The sequence below is a fragment of the Petaurus breviceps genome, unplaced genomic scaffold (genome assembly GCF_028583685.1).
Source record: "Petaurus breviceps papuanus isolate PSGF00001 unplaced genomic scaffold, PetGlider_PUasm1.0 90865, whole genome shotgun sequence".
In the NCBI taxonomy this organism is placed as follows: Eukaryota; Metazoa; Chordata; class Mammalia; order Diprotodontia; family Petauridae; genus Petaurus; species Petaurus breviceps.
The window spans coordinates 16,804,119-16,826,613 of record NW_027187367.1 but is presented as its reverse complement, the minus strand read 5'-3'; the positions used below and the strand labels follow the sequence as shown (position 1 = coordinate 16,826,613).

Genomic DNA, 22,495 nt, shown 5'->3' with positions numbered 1-22,495 from the left:
AGATAGATAGATAGATAGATAGATAGATAGATAGATAGATAGATAGATAGATAGATAGATAGATATAGATAGATATATACACACATATACATATATATGTATGTATGTATGTATACACACACATATGACCTTAGATGCTTTTGGCTGGTGTCTGTGTCCCCATGGCAAGCACTGTATCAAAAATGATCAGTAGGACCAGATGGATTTATAAGCAAATTCTACCAAACATTTAAAAAAATTTTAATTCTAATAATAAGCTATCTGAAAAAAAAAATAGGTAAAAGAGTCTTACCAAATTCCTTCTATGGTATAAATATCTTTCTGTTACCTAAACTAAGAAATTCAAAAACAGAAGAAAAAAAAAAAAACAACTATAGCCAAATTTCCCTAATGGATATTGATGCAAATTTTTAAAAAATAAAATACTAATAAGGGAATTAAAAAAAAAACTTTTACCAGGTGGGATTTATGTCAGAAATGTAGGGCTGGTTCAATATTAGGAATACTATAAGCACAATTGATCATATCAATAACAAAAACAAAAAACGATCATATGATGCAAAAAAAGATATTTTGATAAACTACAACATCCATTCCTATAAAAAAATACTAGAAAGCATAGAGACTAATGAAGTTTTTCTTAAAAGTAGTAGTTTCTATCTAGAACCAAGAGTAAGCTTGAAAGGAAGATAAACTAAAAGCCTTTCCAATAAGATCAGGGATGAAATAAGGATACCATGATCACCGTTATTATTAAATATTATACTAGAAATGCTAACTACAGCAAAGACAAGAAAAAGACATCAAAGGAATAAAAATAAGCAATGAGGAAACAAAACTATCACTTTTGTAGATGATATTATGATATACTTAGAAAACCATAGAGAATCAATGAAAAAAACTAGTCAAAACAAGTAACTTTAGCAAAATTTCAGGATTTAAAATTAACCTACAAAAGTCATTAGCATTCCTATGTGTTGCGAACAGGAATAAAAAGAGAAATTCTATTTAAAATAATTGCATAAAACTTTTGGGATATAAACTTTTTAGAAGTGTACCTGTTAAACACACACAGAAACTATACAAACACAACTACAAAACACTCTTTACATAAAGACAGATTTAAACAATTAGAAAAAATATTAATTGCTCATGTAGGTCCAGCTAATAAAAATTTTTTTTAATGACAATACTCTGTAAATTAATTTACTTACTCAATGTCATATCAAATAAGTATGAACAATAACAAAACTCATCTGGAGGAACAAAAGGTCAAGAATTCCAAGAGAATCAATGAAAAAAAAGTGAAGGAAGACAGCCTGGCAGTACTAGATCTCAAATTATACTACAAAGTAGCAATCTGGTAATGGATATGTGTAATAGTAATGGAATTTAAAGATTCCCCTGCATTGGCTTGGTTTTAGGGTTGAGTGTTGAAACCCAGAGCTTGTGAATTCCATTTGCGAGATGGACTTGTTGACATGAAAAGAGAGGGCTGAGCTGGGAGGAGCAGGTGCCATGGATTTAGAGAGAAGCCCAAGTAGAGAGGAGGCCCAAGAAGAAAGAAGCAGAAGTTTTGACAGCAGCATCATGAAGGCAGAGAGAGAGAGAGGATTGCTGAGGGCGATTTGGATCTGCCCAGGACTTTTGAGAGCAGCCACCCAGAGCTGCCAAGGACTGAGGAGACATGGCTGTGATGCCAGTATTTTGTTTGTGTGTTTTGATGTTGTTTTGCCAGATTCGTCTGCTGGTGGACAGTACTGTTGTTGCAGAGGTTCTGGAATCTTGCTGTTGGTTCAGAAGCCCTGAAGAAGGTTTTTCTTGTTGTATGTTTTCAGAAATCCTGAAAGAGGGTCTTGCTGATATTTTCAGGGTTCCTGAGACTATTCTGCAGGCAGAGAGTGAATTGATGATGGCCTTTTGTGTTCTCCACTGCCCCTTTTGAGAAGGTGCTTGACGTTAAATATGATAACTGTAATTCAGTTGTGATCCAGGGGTGGGAAACTTGACTTTTTTGTGCTCTGTGATTGACCAAATGAATATACTTTGTTTATGATTGGAAACTAATCTTAATCTCCATTTGAGAAGAGAGATTTTGTGATTGACTAAATGAATGTACTGCACAGGGGTGGAGTAGTACTTGGAAATTATTGAATCACACTTGGTGAATGCTATATTTTGATTTTCTCTGTTCTGTGAATGTTTTGCCTTAATTTGTCACTGAATAAAATGGAGAGTTACTATGCTGGTATTCTTAACTTTGGGAGTTGCCTTTGCTTGGCATTACAATAAGAAATAAGAGTGACTGATCAATAGAACATATTAGGTACAAAATATGCAGAAGTAAATGACTGCAGTAACCTATTTGCAAAACCCATAGATCCCTGCTATTGGGGCAAGAATTCATTATCTAACAGAAACTACTGAGAAAATTGAAGAGTAGTCTGGTAGAAACAAAGAACAGGCTAACTTCACAAACTGTATACCAAGATAAGGTAAAATGGGTACAAGATTCAGACATAAAAAGTGATATCACATGCAAATTAGGGAGTCATGGAAAAAATTACCTGCCAGATCTATGGATAAGGGAAGAGTTCATCACCAAACAAGAGATAGAGAGGATCACAGGAGATAAACAGATCATTATGATTATATTAAATTAAAAAGGGTTTGCAAAAACATAGCCAATACAACCAAAATTAGAAAGTAGGAAATGGGGAAAAATTTACAGCAAATTTCTCTGATAAAGTTCTCATTTCTCAAATGTAAAGAGCTGAACCAAATTTATTTTTTTAATTGATAAGTGGATAGAAAATTATATGAACAGGTGATTTTTACAAGAAATCAAAGCTATCAATAATCATATAAAAACTCTAAATAACTAATAATTTGAGAAATGCAATGTAAAACAATTCTGAGGTTTCACCTCAAACCTATCAGATTGACTAACATGACAGAAAAGGAAAAATGACAAATGCTAGAGGGGCTGTTGAAAAATGGGTTCACAATGGTTGGCAGAGCTGTGAACTAGTCCAACCATTTTGGAGAACAATTTGGAATTATGCCCAAAAGGGTTATAAATATGTGCATATTCTTTCACCCAACAATGCTACTACTATTTCTGTACTCCAAAGAGATCAAAGAAAAAGGAAAAAGACCTATATGTACAAATATATTTATAGAAGCTCTTTTTATGATGACAAAGAATTGGAAACTGAGGTGTGTAATGGGAATGTAAATTGAAAGATCTTCCCTGCCCCTAGGCTAAAGTGCACCTGGAGCCTGGGGTAGGAGGCTTGTTTTTCAATAGATACTTCTTGATTGGCCAGTGAGTCAATAAGGTTGTTACATTCTCTGAGCCAGAAGAAGGCTATATAAGCCCTGTTGTGTAGCTTTGTTTTGGGGCTCACTTTGAGAAGTGTTCTGTGATTTGATGAAACTCTGGGCTAGCCATTGTTGAGAGCCCCCCCCCCCCCGGCTTTGAAACCCAGATGTTGTTTGGTATGGATGTAATGGTTGGACAGTTTGGAAATCTGTCTACTTGATCTGTTTCTGTCTTGATAATTCTGCCTGTATACTTTCAAATTCGGGGTGCTGACCTTTTTCGCCTGAACGAGGTAAACGATACATATTTGACTGATTAAAATAAGCTTGTTAACCCATTTTGAGTTGCTTTCCTTTATCAAAGCAGATCCAAGAACCTGTGGTGGAAAGCAAACCCTGAGGACGCTTGGGGTGCTTGCTGCTACAAGGTGTTCCTTATCAATTAGGGAATGACTGAACAAGTGTGGTATATCATTGTGAAGAAATGCCTTTGTGCTTTAAGAAATGGTGAAGGAGGGTGGCTAGGTGGCACAGTGAGTAAAGAGCCCACCCTAGAGTCAGGAGGACCGGAGTTCGGTTCTGGCCTCAGACACTTAACACCCACACAAAAAAAACTAGCCATGTAACTTTGGACAAGTTACTTAACCCCAACTGCCCTCCAAAAAAGGCAAAAAAAAAAATGTTGAAGAAGATGGTTTCAGAAAAACCTAGAAAGACATACATGAGCTGGTGCAAAATGAAATAAGAAGGACTAGGAGAATATTGTACATAGTAACAGCAATATTGTAATAACAATCAACTATGAAAGACTTAGTTACTCTGATACATACAATGCTGCATGACAAAGGACTCATAATGAAAAATGCTCTCTACCTCCAGAGAACTGATGAATTCAGAGTGCAGATTAAAGTATATTTTCTTTCAATTTCTTTATTTTTCTTATTCCCCCCTCCCAACAACATGACTAATGTCCCATAGCTTCATATGTATGATGCATATTGTATTTCTTGCCTTCTCAATGGGCTGGATAGGGGGTGGAGGAAAGGAGTAAATTTAGAACTGATAATTTAAATTTTAAAATTTAAATTAAAAGAAAAAAAGTTAAAAATAATTGGTCCCTGAGTCAGGAAGAGCTACCCACTTTGTGGATTGTAAGGATGTAGATGAGACAACTTCCCGATTCACTTGGGAGTCAGGCTCTCTGGTGCTACACAGCCAATGCCCACTGTCCCTTACTGGAGCCCCTGGTTAATTCTGTCCTTTAGCAAGAAATCAGAGCATATAGCCCCACTGAAAGGGGCCAGGGCACAGGAACAATTGTATCAGCCCCACTACACTAGCGAGAAAGGACCATGATTTTCAGGATTGGGATTGCAGTAAGAAATTCTATTCTTAATTTCAGTTTGCCTCTATAATCTATGATCTCTGTCTCTGCCCCTGTGTCTCCCTCTGCTTCTCTCTATCTTTGTTTCTGTCTCTTTCGCTGTCTCCTTGTCTTTATTATCTATGCCTCTCTCAGTCTCTTTCTCTACATCTCTCTACCTTTGTCTCTCTCCCTTTCTCTGTCTCTCCATGTCTCTGTGTGTCCCTGTCTGTCTCTCTATCCTTTTCTCTGTCTCTTTCTGTCTCTGTCTCCTTGTCTTTATATGTGTCCTTTTGTCTCTTCTGTTTCTCAGTCTTTCTCTTGTCTGTCTGTCTCGTCTTTATCTGTGCCTCGTTGTCATCTGTCTCTACCTCTGCCTTTGTCTTTCTCTTTCACTCTGTTTCTGCCTTTATCTGTCTCTGCTTCTCTTTGTTTTTGTCTCTCTGTGTGTCTCCTTGCCTTTATCTGTGTCTCTTTATGTCTCTCAGTCTCTTTCTCTGTCTCTCTGTGACTTTATTTCTACCTGTCTCTCTCTTTGCCTTCCTCTCAATCCTTCTCTCTGCCTGTCTCTCTATGTTGCTCTCTCTATCTCTGTCTCTGTCTTTTTGTCTCTGTCTCTGTTTCTCTCTGAGTGTCTCTATCTCTGTCTCTCCCCCCACCACAACCCCCCCCCCTTGTCCCCCTGGTAATTCTTTTTTTTTTTAAGCAATTGGGGTTAAGTAACTTGCTCAAGGTTACACGGCCAGTTTTTCTTGTGTGGGTTTTAAGTATCTAAGGCCGGAACCAATCCTGGGACTCCTGACTCTGGGGCCAGCGATCTTACTCACTGCGTCACCTAGCCACCCCATCCCCTGGTAATTCTTTCTCAATTAAACAATAGAAAAGGTGATCAAGGATCTGCTCTCCAGGACTGGCAAGTCTCCTCTTGAATGCCTTCTCTGTGAGTCTCACTATTTTCAATTACCTCCTAACACACCTCTGGGGAGCTGGGCCAAGCAGGAAGATTAGCAGAATAATGAGTTTAAATTATTTAGCTTCTCTCTCTCTCTCTCTCTCTCTCTCTCTCTCTCTCTCTCTCTCTCTCCCTTCTTTCCCTTTTTTTCAGTGGCAATATTGTACCTAATCCAGGTCCAGATACATTGGACGATACATGACAGGTTATAGCTAATGACTGATCTCATTTTCAAATTAATATGCAGATTTCTACTGCCCCTCTCAATGCTGAGGAACAAAAAAAAGAGAGATGATTGGCAGGAAGAGTGGAGGGAGAGGATTTGAGTATTTTCCTTTCACCAGAGCTAAAGTTGAATTTATAAATGAGGGGAGAGGACCTGGTGGGATGGAGAAATGTTTTGGGGAATTATCAAGAAATTCACTATCAAAGTTCTAAAGATTAAGCAGAAGCCTTATAAATGTACTTATATAAGTTTAAAAAAAATCACAGAATGTTGAATGTTAGAGCTGGGAGGGACCTTAGAAGTCATCAATCCCCTCATTTTACAGAAAAGGAAACTGAGGCCAGAGAAAGAAAGTAATTTGCTCAGTGTTATGAAGTAAGTTAATGGCCAAGCTGAAACCTGGATTATATGTGTTTCTGCCCAGGTTCTTACGATACCACTGTGCCAATTTACAGAAAAGATGGGGGGACAGTAAAGTGAGTTTGGAGGCGGCTCCTGTCAACTGAAGATCAATCAGAAATGAAGATAAAACCTCTCTGAAATGATTGGCAGGGAAAACAGAATTCAATTCACACCCGACTCTTCAAGAACTCTGGTCTACTCTGTCAAGTGAGCTCTGTTGGGCAGTCTACTCTTTGATTATTCACATCCACAGGAGGGGGAGCCGTGGGAACAGATAATTAAAAACAGCAGATGTCAGTAATAACAATCCCTTACATTTGTACAGTGCATTATACTTCCCAAAATGCTTTCACGGGCCTTGTCTCCCTTGATGAGTTGGACCAGATGATCCCCAAATCCCTCCCAGCTCTCACAGCCAATCGTCCTATGATCTGAGAGTACATCAATCTCACCACAATCATGGGCATGTGGGTGTGAGGGAATAGTCCAGGAAAGCATGTAAGGAACACTGGCGAGTAATCCCCTTGCCTTTCCTACTAGAAACTTTCATCTCCCTCTCTCTATTTGGCTCAGTGCTTCTAAATGGGGGAGGGAAGGGAGAAGGGTACCTACCACAGTAGTTTCTACTAGTCCATACCTAGGTGCAGATTTTCCCTTTTGACTTAAATGCTTTTGACTTAAGCATTTCTACTACTCCCCTCAGCTGTACTCAAAGGTGCCAACATCCAGAGGTATATGCTTCTTTGCTGAGATGGGGTCAGGCATGACTTTCTCCCCAGAAACATGTGTTTTCCTCCCAAATGGTGATCTCCATGCCTTGCCTTGAACAAAGTTCTCCAAGGAGTAACATGAATGTACCCATTACCATGGTGCATCTCTCCTAGGGTTTGCCCACTGTGAGGTTGAGGGGTGAGACTCCTTAGAGAAGGAGGGTGCCTTTTCCCCCAATGTGGCTATACCTGTAGTCTGACTGTCCTCTCTCTTGATCCACTCACCAGTCCCTCCTTTGACTTTGCCACACTAGCTCTGGCTCTGGGATCCCACCATCTAGCACTGCCCCCAGGTGGTCCATGGTGCTAATTGAATTCTGCTAGAGGAGCAGCCAAGATGCTCTAATGAGTTGGAGGTCAAACCTAGACCAAAAAATGGGCAGGCAGGTTGTGCAAATGAAAAGAGCAAGAGGTGAGCAGACCATCTGAAGCAGAAACAGGGTCAAAATAAGTAATGACCACTGTCCAAGAGAAGGACAACAAGAAGTGAGGTCCAGGATTCAGACCTTGAGAGTTCAGGCCCAACAAGTAACAGTGTCAAGCTAGAAAAAAATATATATCATCTCAATTTGCTGTGATCACTTTGTCTGTGAATGTGTGCATGGCTTTTTACATCTAGCTTTGTGCACCTGCCCCCAGCTCCTACTTAAGCTACTTTAGCTGGCCAGTCCTCGCCACTAAGATCTTGATTGTTCTACATGGCAACAGTTTTCCCCTGTGACCTTGGGACCCTTTAACTTTTTTGGTTTCAGTTTCTTCACCTATTAAATTAGGGCTAAATCATCTCTAGCATCCCTTCTGGCTCTAAATCTCATGACCCTATGGTCTTGTAAACTGAGTCAACATAATAGCACATGCACATGAACAAATCCCCGCTTCTTCTGATTCAAGAAAGGAAAGAGGTTTACTAAGTAACTGAGGGTAGAAGTAAAATAAAGCAAAATAAGGTGAAGCATTGAACCAGAGGGGGGACTATCAGTGGTGCAAATGTTTAACAAGCAGCTCTCAAAAAAAAAAAACCTTATAAAGGACATTTTTTTTTTATTTAATCCGCATTGGTAACATTTTCTTCATCATTTCCTTAAGTTTAAACAATAAACAAAACAATAAACCAACTCCTGATTTGAGGCATTTGCTAATTTTTGAGGTGTAAATATTCACACTAAAAATTTAGCAATCAGTTCTGTCTTGAACAGAACAAAATTCTTGTCCTATGACAGAGCCCTGCTTTCTCTATGGACTTTCAGTTGTTATATAAAATAACTTAGGTAACAGCTTCTCTAGACTGTGCCTCCCATGAGATTCCCTCCCTGTTGAAATGTATTTAACTCTGACCCACTCTGCCCTTCTCTGACACTCCTGCACCCTGTTACTGTGTGGTGGCCTCAGACTGCAATTGGGATCCCGCCCAGTTAGAAGACCCTATTTTTTTGCTGTTTTGTCAGACTTCTTTATTTCAGTTTGAAAACCCCCTTTCAATCATTTATTACACAACCTTTGGTCAGTCACTTCACATATGTTCCTGCACCTTGGTTTCCTCATATGTAAAATGAGGGTTTGGGACTGGACAATTTCTGAGGATCCTTCAAGATTGAGATCTAGGACCCAGTTGTCACACAGTGTTATAATATCATGAATATCCCAAATACAATAGAACATTAAGGAAGGGGAAGACAAGGGCAAGAAAAAGTGGAAAGGGGAAGGAAATAAGCATTTATATTGTTTGCCAGGCACAGTGCTAAGTGCTTTTACAAATGTCATCTCATTTGGTCCTCACAAGAACCCTTCAAGTTAAGTGCTATTATTTTCCTCCCTTTTATATTTGAGGAAACTGAATAATAATGCAGTCCATTAATGTTTTCAAAAAGGCCATTTCATCAAAATTCCCCCGACTGAAATCACAAAAAACATAAGACACATCCCATTTCCTTGTTAATTATACCTCAAAATCTATGGGCTTCAATCTCATGTTAATACTCTAACTCCAATTCAAACTTTACCTTTTCTTAGAAACTTTCCCTGACCACCCTCTCCCAATCCCCATCCTGGTTGATAATGACCCTCTTTTCTGACCTCACAAAGAACTTTGTTTTGCTTCTCTGGAAGGAAGGTGGATCATGTGATACTTTGTATTATAGTAATATCTGTGTACTTCATCTTCCTAATAATATGTAATCTCTATAAGAATAGGAACTATGAAAACATTTTATTTTAAAAAATAATTTTTTCATTTAAAGAAAATGAAAAAATTTAAAAATAAAAGAATAAGAACCGTGGCATATAAATTTAAATCTCCTCCAGCCCTAGGATGCCAATCAGCTTACTAAATGTTGATAGAGATCACAGCACTAGGTCCAGGAAGGACTTACAGGTCAGTTACTCCACTCCCCTCATTCCACAGAGGAGTTAACTGAAGTTCAGAAAGCTAAATGACTGCCCCAAGGTCACACACAAAGGAAGTCCCAAAGCCAGGAAGGAACCCTTGTCCCCAGCACTCTTCCCCCTAAGCCTTGTCTGTGGTTATTGTTGGGATATTCTGATTCTTCTTTGTTTCCACTGTGCAGTTGGAGTTGTATTTTGCCAATCAACAACAAATAGGACATTGGTCCCCTTCTACTTCTGCTACTGGTTTCAATAAACAAGTACAAGGAAAAAAAAATAAAGAAATATTCCTCAGACAGGGAAAACAGAGTTTACAGACAACTGTTCTGCACAGACACAATCAAAGGCAATTGATGTCTTTGATTTTTTTATTGATTCTATTTGATGTTTTTATTACAACATCACTCAGAGAGACTAAACATCTCCATTCCAAATTACATGGAGGGCTTGTTCCTAAATACCAGGAAAAAAAAACACAAATAAAATTGAATGACTGGCACATCTAATTCTTCTGAAAAATCTCTTTGGTCCCAGAAATGAACCCCCAAATTTTCGTTCTCTTAAAAAAATGGTTGTGAATGAATTTTTTTCCTTCCCAGGTAATAATTTTTAATAATATTAAGCCTTCTCAGGCTGTAACCTTGATACTTACCTAGAAGCAATCTCATCTCCTCCAATGCCAACCCAACCAGCATTTACTAAGTACCTACTATAGGGAAGACACTATACTAGATGGCAGGGGTACAGAGACAAAGTAAAAAAAAACAAAACAAACACAAGTGTCTCCCCTCAAGAAGCTTAAATGTAATGGAGGGTGGGTCTCTGCATTTACAATACCTCAATTAGCTGTGGCCACTTTGTCTGTGAACATGTACATGCTTTTTTTTTTTTTTACAACTGAGTGTGCCTGCCCCCAGCTCCTACGTAAGCTACTTTAGCTAGAGTCCCCCTGACCAAGACCTTCATTGTTCTCCATGGCAATAGCCTTCCCCTGTGACCTTAGAACCCTTTAACTTTTTTGACTTCAGTTTCTTCACCTATAAAATTAGGACTAAATCATCTCTAGCATCCCTTCTGGTTCCAAATCCCGTGACCCTATGATCTTGTAAACCGTGTCAACATAATAGAAAATGCACATGAACAAATCCCTTCTTCTTCTGACTCAACAAAGAAAAGGGCTTTAGTAAGTACTGACGGTACGAAAGGATATTTCCTGAGGAGCAATAGAAGTGCAAACATCTTCCCCTGAAAAGGGTCACACTCTCTCCTTTACCACCTTGGTCCCTGAGACGGTGGCTGCTGCTACAAACATTCCTCCCACTAAGTTTACTTCAGAATGCCACATAGCTGAAGGATGAGTCACTCTTGCTTGTTGGTCTGGGTCACTCACTTTGCCCTTCCAGGCTGTGCCGGCCTCTCATTGGCTCTGCCTGGCAGCTACCATAGTCTCTGCCATGGTCTCCTATCACTGGACCTCTGGTAGCTCTTCTGATCTTTTAAAACTCACAACATCACCACCTGGTCTTTTATCTCAATTCTCCTTCACCCAGGAGCAGGAAAGAACAAAGACAGAGGCAAAGAGATAGAGGCTCCATATGTTCCTGACCACATGTTGGCCCAGGTGGGAAGAAAATAGGCCACTGGTGTTACCTCTCTTCCATCTGTAAGCGGTTTTTCCTCTTGTCACCGTCAGGAAGGAGAGCCCCTGATTTTGCCTGCTTTTTGTACACACTCTCTGTTTCTTCTCAGAATTGTTTCTTCAATTTTTCTTCATCACTCAGTATACAGACAAGAAACAATGACAGAATACCTTAGCATGCTCCAAATTGGGGACAGGGCTCCTTTACTAGCTGTCATCAAGCATCTCTTGTAGTAGATTTCCAGGAATGCTCAAGGGTTGGCAGCAGACAAAACATGTGATGTGTGATAAAAAGCTTTATATCAGACAGGTAGTGCTGGACCTAGAGTCAGGAAGATTTGAGTTCTGATTCAGCCTCCCATTTACTAGCTGTTTGGCTCTGGTCAAGCCACTTAACTTCAGTTTATCTCAGTTTCTTCAATTGTAAAATGAGAATAATAATAGTGTCTACCTCCCAGAGTTGTTGTGAGGAGCTAGTGAGATGATGACATTGGCTGGCATGCAGCGTCATGAAATGTTAGTGATTTTTGTTGTTGTTCTCCTCTTATTGGCTAGCACCCCGTTATACCTGCAAAATAAATACAGAATAAATGGAAGATGGTTTTGGAGAGGAAGTTACCAGCAGCTGGTAAACTCAGTCTTGGCTGATAGTTGGCTCTGAGAATTTTTGTCTCTATTGCGAAGAGACCACAAAGGAAGGATGGGTAGGGGGAGAAGTCAGTGCCTTCATGGATGTGTAGAAACTGTTGGCATTATGAGCTCAGCTTGTCATTCTGAGGGGTTGTCATAGCAGCCCTGTTGGGCATGTATCCAGTTCATTTAAACTCTCAGTGATCTCAAATACCCGGCCACATCAAAGTGAGATAAGAACAGACGCAGCTGTCAGCACAATCCAGTGGAGTGGCTCGATTATCAGAGCTGCACAGGTAATGCCAGCTCAGAAAATTTTAAGGTTGGGAATCCACCATGAGAAACTGGTTGTCTTGGTCTATTATCTAGAGTACCATACCTCTGAATTAATTGGTAAAGTGTAGGGTGGAGAAGAGGGAAGAGGTTGGTAAGACCTTGTCACTGAACCTGAAGTCATAACCTGTTCCTTCCTACTGGGTAAGTTGCATATGTCTTGTAAAAGGTAATTGGCATTAATTTCTTATTGATATCCATTGATATATCTGATTAAATGATACTAGGAAAACACTAACTGGAACTGGCAAAATTGTATGGGGGCAATAATTATTGGTGATTGATATTGAAGGAAGATGCTGAATGAGGGCTCAACACAGTATTGATATAAAACCCCACAATCCCTCAAGGGTCCTTTTAGAACCCTGAGAGAAGGAATACTGGCCTTGCTTGTGGGGGCTCAGACTGCCAGTAGAGTTTGGAGTAGAAGACTGAGTCCAAGCCTCTGTAGACAGGCTACATTTGTTCTGTTATGTCCTCAGTTCTATAGACTACATATGCATATGTTCTTTCTGCCAATTAGAATGTAAGATCCTTGAGGGCAGTGACTATTTTTATTTTTTTGTATCCTATAGTGTCTAGCATATATCGATTGATTAGAGGGCAATTCTCACCAGCAACTACCATTTCCTCCTATTTAAGAAACTCAGGCAAATTTCAAGTTCCTTGCTGCTTAGGGAACCATGTGGATTAGTGGGGCAAAGGGCTGTGCCTAAGAGTCCTGCTCTTCCAGGAATAGATAGGACACATTTTGCTTAAGCTAATATAATGGGTAGAGTAAAAAAAAAATCTTAATTTTATAACCATTAGGGATGGATGGAACCTTAGAGCTCATCTCATCCAACCTCCTCATTTTATATATGAAGAAACTGGCACCACGTTGTATAGTAGGAAGAACGCTGGCTCTGGAATCAAAGGCTCTTGGTTCAAATTCTAACTCTGGTACTTTTAGGACCTGTGTAAACTTGAGCAAATCACTTCAATTCAATGAATCTCTCTTTTTCCTCATATGCAAAATAGACAAAAAGATGAACAAGATGGGATCTGGAGTCCCTTTCAAATTTAGATCTCCAGTTCTATGAAGCATAATGTGGTTGAATGACTTTTATCATCTATTTTAAATTTTCTTTTCGAATTCCAAATTCTCCCCCTCTCACCAACGCCTACTCCATTTAAAAGGCAAGCAATATGATCTCAATTATACATAGGAAATCAGGTTAAACATATTTCCATATTAGCAATATTGCAAAAAAAGATAAGAAAAATAAAGAAAGTGAAAAAATTGTGCATCATTTTGCACTCAGAGTTCATCAGTTCACCCTTTGGAGGTATATAGGACTTTTTCATCATGAAAGAGTCCTTTGGAATTGTCATGAATCATTCTGTTGATCAGGGTGTCCAAATCTTTCACAGTTGATCACCATTAAAATATTGTTGTTACTGTGTACACTGTTATCCTGGTTCTCCTCTCTTCACTTTACATCAATTCATATAAATCTTCCCAGGTTTTTCAAAACCATCCCTCTTGTCAAAGGTTGAATGACTTGCCTAAGTCATATAGGTTGTAAGTAGCAGAGATAAGATTTGAATGTGTGTTCTCTGTCTCTAAATCCAAGGCTCTTTCCACTATTCCATGCTACTCTGGGTTGAATAGACAATGGAAAATTAATCTCCTTGCACAAAGGGAGAGCAAGTCCTCAAGTTTTGTGTAAACATCCTACTGAAAAGTCATGGCTGTTTTACTAACCTGTCAGGCAGCTAAGTAGAGAAATGGAGAGAGCACAGGCCTAGAGTTGGGAGGACTTTAATTAAAATCCAGACTCAGAAACTTACTAGCTTTATGACCCTGGGCAAGTCATTTGACTTCTGTTTGACTAGTTTCCTCACATGTAAAATGGGAATAATAATGCCACCTACCTCCCAGAGTGGTTTTGAGGACCAAATAAGATACAAATTGTAAAATCCTTAGTAGCACAGTGCCTGGCACATAATAAGTGCTACATAAATGTTAGCTATAATTATTATAGGGCACTGGACCTGAGTTCAAATTTGGTCTTATATGATTACTAGCTGTGTGATTCAAAGAAATTCACTTAACCTCTGCTTGCCTCAGTTTCCTCATCTGTTAAATGAGAGTAATAATAGTATCTACTTCCCAGTGATATTGTGAAAATCAAATGAGATAAAATGTGTAAAGTGCTTAGTACAGTGTCTGGCACATAGTAGACATGTGATAAATGTTTCCTTCCTTCCTTCTTTCTTTCCTCCCTTTCTTCCTTCTTTCCTTCCTCCCTCCTTCCCTCCCTCCCTCCCTCCTTCCTCCTTCCTTCCTTCCTTCCTTCTTTGCTTCCTTCCTTCCTTTCATCCTTCCTTCCTTCCTCCCTTCCTTCTTTCTTGCTTTCCTTCCTTCCTTCCTCCCTCCCTCCCTTCCTCCCTCATTCCCTCCCTCCCCTCTTTCTCCCTCCCTCCCTCTCTTCCTTCCTTTTTTCTTAACTAAGTTGAAAAAAGTTACCTGATTACATGATCAGCACCGGAGAAATCTCTGATGATGATTCCCATTTTATTTTATTTTATTTTTTTTGCTCCAGTCCTGTGATTGTAATGATGTAGGAAATTCCTGGTAAGGAAGCTGCCTCTACCAAAGCAACTCAACAACCATTCTGGTACTTATATTCTTTGAGTCATGCCTGGCGACACTGAGAGGTTTAGCAACTCCCACAAGGTCACACAGTCAGTATGAAACAGAGGTAGATTTTAAACTCAGTCCTTCCTGAATCTGTCTGAAGCCTGTTCTCTATTTTCTATGTCATGCTGCTTCAACTAGATCCTACCAGCTTCCACACAGCTTTCCAAAGAATGAGAATTTTTTTCTATGAGGATGCCCACCAAGGAGAATATAATGCAGCTGTAATACCTAAGGGATTACATCGTGGTCCTATCTGTGCCTTGTTCTGTGTCTCTTAAACCTTTAACACAGGACTTTGTTCATTACAATTATATGATAGACTTGGCTTTCATTGAGTTCAAATGTCAAGCCTAAAAGTATTTATTAAATGCCTACAATATGCCAAGTGCTGGGAATGCAAAGAAGGGTTGGGGTGGGGGATAATCCCTGCTCTCTAGGAGCTTCCAGTCTGATGGGGGGACAAAATGCAAACAATTATGTACAAACAAGGTAGACACAGGATAGATTAGAGAAAATAGACAGAATGAAGGCTACCTAATATTAAGGGCACAGGGAAAGGTTTCTTGAGAAAGCTGGGATTTCATCTGAGGCTTGAAGGAAGCCAGGAAATCCAGGAGGTGGAGATGAAGAGGAAGAGAATTCCAGGCCCAAGGAAATAGACAGCCAACAAAAACATAAGGAGTTCATGTGTGTGTGTTGACTCTCCATCAGAATCTGTTCTGAGGATTTAGGAGTATTTTTCTGTTGCCACCTGTGATCTGTTTGGGTCACCAGTAATTACTCTCAGTAGCAATTGGTTTCAACTTCTTAGAGCTCCAAGTTTGCCACAGAACATGGGTTTCTCAGCTCCATTTTCTCCACCTTAGGGGAAGGAAAGGTCATACAGAGGGACACTGGATATCCTGTCATCTCCCTTTCCTGCCCAGCTATGTCCTTGCTTTAGAACTTTGGGCCATCCAAAGCTCTGGGCCATTTGCCTCTTAACATAATTTTGACTCATCCAGAATGTTCTTCATCAGAATCTGAAGAATTTCAAAAGAATGAACTCCTTCACCCTGCAACCACTGGAGAGGATGTCAGTGAGGATAATATTTCTTCCACTGCCTTCTCTGTGTTCTCTAAGAGTCAAATCTCTACCCAACACTGAGAACAAACCACCCATGTGAGGCCTGATTCCAGCCAACCTGTTACCTGACCTCCCACTTTTTCATTCCTAGTTCCTTCATTTTCATTAGCCAGACTGCCTACATGATCCTTGGTTCCTTGATTCATTGAAAACCAGATAATTCCCAAGCAGTATATTTCTATGTTGACCCAGCTCACCTGTGTCACACCAGCTGGGTTCCTGAATGCTTTTATCACTCTCTTCTGCCCACCTGTCCTGACTACTGCCTCTGTCACATCTGGATAAGCTTCAAACTTGAGATAAACAGTGTTCCTACTGAGTCCATCCTTGGATGATTGAAGTGCCTTGCACAGCCTTGACCTTAGGATGAGGAAATGGGTCACAGAGAGTATTTCTGGGAAGCTACATGAATAAACCATGGCCTTCTTTTGTTATTATGCTCCCATTGATAGGTACAGGCTTAGTTAGAATCATAGACCCAGATCTGGAAGTAAACTTGGAGGTTAGCTTTCTCTTTTTATAAATGAGGAAAATGACACCTCTAGATGTTAAGTGACTTGTCCAAGGTCACATACACACTAAGTGATAGAGCTTGGATTCAAACACCCCAACCCCTGGAAGCAGATGAAAGACACATATAGGGAGGCTTTATGTGTCTATTTATACCCCTTATATAGGAGTATAAGTACCACTACTCCCCCGGGCAACATTCTCAAAGAGAAAGCAACAGGAAAACACATATAATGCCATCCAAGAAACACACATCTATTGAATCCCTTCCTCTAGAGGGCTGGGGAAAAAGAGATGGGGCTTTCAGCATATTAAAGAAAGGGAATGGACTCCAAGTTTTAATGTGGAGGCATAAAAAGGAAGCTGTGCCACATCAAGTCAGAATTTATAGTACTAGGCAGGAAAAAGACCTAAGCAGGAGAGTGAGGAGCAGAAACCAGGGACAATGATTGAGGAAATGGAGTAATATGTGTGTAGCAAGGGTCTTGGGCTGTAGAAGTTGGTGGGAATCATGAAGAACACACTATGAAAAGGATTAGTGTGCTGCAATGAAGGTACTGTTTCAGACAACTTTACCAAAGCATACTCTCTTACTATAGCTGTGTATTAATCATTGCCCCTACACTAGCATTCCACTACATTCTGTGATTCCAGGGACCACATCTCCACCTAGAAAATCTCTTTGAAATTCAAGGTCATTGCTGGGAGTAGAATTGATTTTTTTAAAAAGCACTCTCAAAGCACTCTTTGTATTGCACACGAGTTCCTATAGGCTCCTCTTGGACCCATTACCATTACAGTCAACTAAATATTAAAAGTGGTCCCAATGGGGGGCCAGGTGGCTCAGTGAGTAAGAGCACCAGCCCCAGAGTCGGGATGACCTGGGATTGACTCCGGGTTCAGATACTTAGCACCACACCCAGAAATAACTGGCCGTGTAACCTTGAGCAAGTTACTTAACCCCAATTGCTTAAAAAAAAAAAAGTGGTCCCATTGTTTCTGTAAATCTAGAATTTTTCAAACTACTCATTGCTCTTTCTTGTCCAGAATTAGCTGAGCTGGGTGAGAATTGAGTGGAGTAATGCAAAGTCAAGGTGAATGGGTTCATAAAATCACTGGTTGTGCCTCTCAATGGAAAACTTTGGGAGTATTACTGAAGGATAACAAGAGCCACTCTCCAATGAAAAATTTGGAAATGAAGTGTTAATAGCATTTTATAAGACCAAATATCTTCTTCAGCTGACCAATGTCCCATACTATAGAATGGCCTCCACCTTACGCAAGATCCAATCCTATCACATGCCCCAGATATTGGTTCTCATTAGGATCCTGAAATCATAGAATTTAGAACTGAAGGGACTTGATGCACATCTAGTAAGTCCCATTAAATTATATTCTCTCCTAGAATTGGCGCTTCTCTAAGCCAGTAAATAGTCACTATCACCACAAGCCACTAGACCAATTGTAGGTCTTAAGAATAGATAAGTGATCATTGAGATAGAACATGGTCATCCAGAATATTTTGAAAGAGAGCATTTAAGGGATTTTGGAAAACTATGAGGACATTCCATGGACCCAAGAACATAATTAAGGATTCATCTCAGCTCTATGGTGTCTAGAAAATTATTTTTGATACACTGCCCCCCTCTATCCAGAATCCACTCCCCTCTCCCCACTTCAAGATTTAATTTGATCAATATCATTGTCATTATCGCAGTCCAGGAGATCAGGTATCAATGGTTATAGGTGCCAGTATCAGATGGTGATGGTATTCATGGCCCTATAATTGTGACAAAGCTGTAACTCCCTGTTCTTTTTCTTCACAAACATTACAGAATCCAGTGTTTAGGAACTGAATTAAAAAGGGGCTTGTCAGCAACTTCCTTGTACTTCTAGAAGAAATCCCCCCACATACATTGTCCAATGGGGAGTTATTTCCTGTTATATTGGCATGTATTTTTATTATGTGGATATGATTGATGGCTGGTCTCTTCAACCCACCATTTTGGGGTTGCTGTCGCTCTACTCTCCCTAGTAAAGTCATAGTGATAATTGGTACTTTCTAGTTCAGGAGTGTGAAACCTGCAACCTTGAGGGAACCTGTGCACTCAAGGCCTGTTCTAGCCATTTGAAGAGGAGGTAGAAAAAAAAAAAACCTGTTCCCTCTCCAACCTAGTTCCACAGTATAGGAATAGGCCTCAAATGGTTCACAGGATTGAGGAAGTGGCTTTCTGTCATAGATATAACAAAAACCTTCCTTGACCTTATGTGGCCCCCAAGAAGTCATGTGGACTGGATTAAGGGAAATGGTTTTTGGTTTCTTTAATGGGGGTCAGACTTCACTCATTCCAAACTAGCTCTTTCCACTTATAAAGTTCACAACCAAAAGGAACGACTCTATGTAAAATAGAGCATAGGTTAGACTTGGGTCCTATTGGGAGACTACATATCTAGGCATATGTGACTTTTGTTGACAGGAAACAGTAGAGCAATTTGTAGTGTTTATTCTTGACTTTTGTTCTCCCTGTTCTTTTTTTTTTTGGGTGATCCATGAATCTGGACTGACTCTGTTCTGGGTTTACATTCTGTTGAAGGATGAAGGAGTAGGAAAGCCAGGAGCTCTTGTCCCAATTGCTTTGTGGCCAGAAGTGGATTAAATGCTACTCATCTGGTCAATGGAAGAGCAATCAAAAGTTGGTCTCTTCTCTTTTCTCTTTTTGACTCTTTCTCTGCCAAAACTCAGGAAATCTATGTGACCTCATGTTCAGGCATGTTGAACCAAGAAAGGACATTAATCTATTTTATGTGATTAGAATTTTGAACTTTCAAAGGGGGAGGGTCCATTGCTCACCAAGATAGAGAATTTCATCAGGGTAAAGAATTCCCAATGTGGCAATTCCCTCCACCAATGCACATCTGCAACTCACCTCTAACTTGTTGTCCAACAATACCCAGAATTAGTCTTTGCCTAAGATCTTACCATACAGTCTCTCAGTTCTAAACCATCTCAAGGTCTACTGTATTATATACTCCATTTCTTCTGTCTCACCTCTCTAATTATTCTGGCTAACTTCAGGTCTGGATGAAAGTGCTTTTCATCAACCCACTCACTTTCATAGCCCCTACAATGGGTTGGTAGACCATAGGATCATAGATTTAGAGCCAAAAGAGATCTTATAGGTCATCTCATCCAAACCCCTCATTTCACACAGAAAGAACTTTTGGATTCATAAAGATGAAGTGAATTGTCAAAGGATATACAGGTAAAACTCGGAAGAATCAAAATTTAAGCCTAATTCCTCCTCTGTCTCCAAATCCATAATTCTTTCTGCTTAGGACCTCACACCTTGTGGAGTGTTTCCATGTGTCCTGTCTTCCCACTATTGTGCAGTTTCACCTTAGCCAGATATCACTATCCATCACAGAAGAAACTATGACTGTCTCTGTGTCGTCAGGGTTGGCCACTCTCTCCCAATGTCCATTCTGGTGATGCTGGAACTCCTAAAACACCTGTTTAGTCAGGCAGCTAACATTGCATTCAAGCACCTTCTGTTTGACTGCTGTCCTCTACACTGTGATTTGGAAGTCCCTTGGCATATCTCCTGACATGTCATATAATGTAATAAGAATGTAAATTTTAAAGATCTTCCCTGCCCCTAGGCTAATGTGCACCTGAAGCCTGGGGTGGGGGAGGCTTGTTTTTCAGTAGATACTTCTTGATTGGCCAGTGAGTCAATAAGGTTGTTACATTCTCTGAGCCAGGAGAAGGCTATATAAGCCCTGATGTGTAGCTTTGTTTTTGGGACTCACTTTGAGAGGTGTTCTGTGATTTGATCTGAATTCTGGGAAGCCGTTGTTGAGAGTCCCCCGGCTTTGAAAAACCCAGATGTTGGCTGGGTATGGATGTAATGGTTGGACAGTTTGGAAATCTGTCTACTTGATGTTTCTGTCTTGATAATTATGCCTGTATACTTTGAGGTTCAGGGTGCTGACCTTTTCTCCTGAACAAGGTAAACGATATATGTCTGACTGATTAAAGTAAGCTTGTTAACCCATTTTGAGTTGCTTTCCTTTAACAAAGCAGATCCAAGAACCTGTGGTAGCTGCAAACCCTGAGGACGCGCTTGGGGTGCTTGCTGCTACACATGTCATATGGTCAGTCTTGCAGGGAAATCATTCTGGGTGACTCTGCCTAAGGGCTTTCTTCCGTTTTCCTCTGGTGACTACCCTGAGCCACCCTATATTTTTATGTCTCTTCTGATACCTGGCATTCTGACTTTCCTTGAGCCAAAACTGTCTCCATCTGATATATCTTTTGGTGGGAAGATTGCTTTTCTTGCTATCTTAGCAGCCACTCATCTCCTAAACTGGATGGCCTCTGGGGTATGGATCTACCCACACATCTACTGCTCTACTAGGCCCTGGACATGACTGGAGCCTTTCTCCCTACCAAACAGCACCTTGCTATCTTTCAAGCTGGTCAGATTTCTAGGAAACCCCTTAGTTATCCTGCTAATTGACATGCTGGCCACATTCCTCAAGTATTACCAATGCCAGCCTTTAGGGTCCACATATGAAGTCCTCTAGGGCCCTGGGACTAAAGGGTTCCCCAGTCAACAACTGATGATTGTCATGTTATTCTTTGTCATCATATGTTAGCAGTTATTACCTGTAGGAAAGTCTAAGCCCCAATTCCATATGACTGCCTCAGAAATATTCAAAGCTATCCCCCCACTCTTGAGCCTTCTCTCCTTCATGCTAAACATTTTAAATTCTTTCAACAGATCCTCATATGTTGTGGTCTCTAGTCCATTCATCATCTTGGTAACTCTCCTCTAGTCACCATACAATTTCCCCATGTTCCTCCTGAAAAAGAGAAATAGATGGAGTGAGGGAAAGAGAAAGGGAGAAAGAGGGAGACAGGGAGAGAGAAGGAGAGGGAGGGAGAGAGAGGGATATATCTGTGGTCAAAACCCGTACCTTAAAAAATACAAGTATTTGTAAAATTATATTAACTGACCTTTCTATAATTCTTTAAAATCAGTAAAGTTCTTTATAGACACTATGAGCCACACAAAACCCCATGAAGTAGGCACTAAAAGCATTATTATCCTAATGTTATAGAAAAAACTCAGTTTCAGAAAAGTGAAGAGCCTTGTACAGTATCATACAGTGTCATACTGAGAAGGTTTTATCTGATTCTTCCCAATTGCTAGCCTCCTGCAAACTTACTTTCTATTTGTTTTGAATATATGCATATAGCACCCATACTATAACTAATGTACTCCCTCTCCACCAATTGAATTTAAAGGTTAAGTTTCTCAAGGAACTACTCCCCCAGGTTCAAGGTAGACAGTGAGTTTGCTTTCTTACAATTATAGCTCATGATTCTCAACTGATGCATTTGCTTTCAACAACCAACACTTGACACCATTTGCTCAAAGCAAAAACATTTACTAAAATATCATAGTATGAACAGCAGTAACAATACACTCTCCCACAACCTGGGCCCCCTTCTCATAAATGTGAACAGCAGCAGAAAGCAGAGACAGCACATTTATCAAAAAAGGTTGCACATGTATAGGGACATATATGCACACAAGGACAAAACAATTCATACCTCTGGAATTGCAAGCCCCTCATATCTTTTCTCTTCTCACAGTGTCCTCATGCTATTTCCCCTGCATGCAGCATCTCTGCTGGGTATATCATTCTGCCAGGCTCTCTGTGTTTCTTTTTCCTCTGTACTTCAATTTGACTCCACAACTGGACTCTCTGGACCTGCTTTCTACTGGACATACCTGTCTCCTGTTGGGTGATTGGCTCCATTTCAAAACATCACTACAATGAGAGGAGACATAAAACCCTTCCCTCCCAAAGGTACTCTATAAGAGCTACAAATGAACGGGTGAAGAATGATCCCTTGCTAAGACCTGGGCTTTTCCTTTATGATTGGCTTTCTTCTCAACTCTCAGAGATGGCTCTTCTTTCAACTGACTCTGAATACCTACTAGAGCTTTTTCAATGATACCAGTGTCCTAACTGATCCTTCAGCTGGCCAGTGGTTAGCTGTCATCCAGAAGGATTAAAGATGTACAAATCTTCCTGGACATTGACTAACCAAAATCTGGAAGGGCTGAACTGTTTAAAAG

General features: G+C 40.1%; 1 long non-coding RNA gene across 1 annotated transcript in view; it reads right to left on the bottom strand.

The window, feature by feature from the left end:
- LOC138150333 (uncharacterized) overlaps positions 1-1,346 on the bottom strand; it is a 3,407-nt gene extending 2,061 nt beyond the window's left edge. The window contains exon 1 of the long non-coding RNA XR_011165549.1: positions 1,215-1,346. This is a non-coding gene — a long non-coding RNA (uncharacterized lncRNA). The remainder of the gene's footprint in view (positions 1-1,214) is intronic.
- Between the last annotated feature and the right edge of the window lie 21,149 nt (positions 1,347-22,495).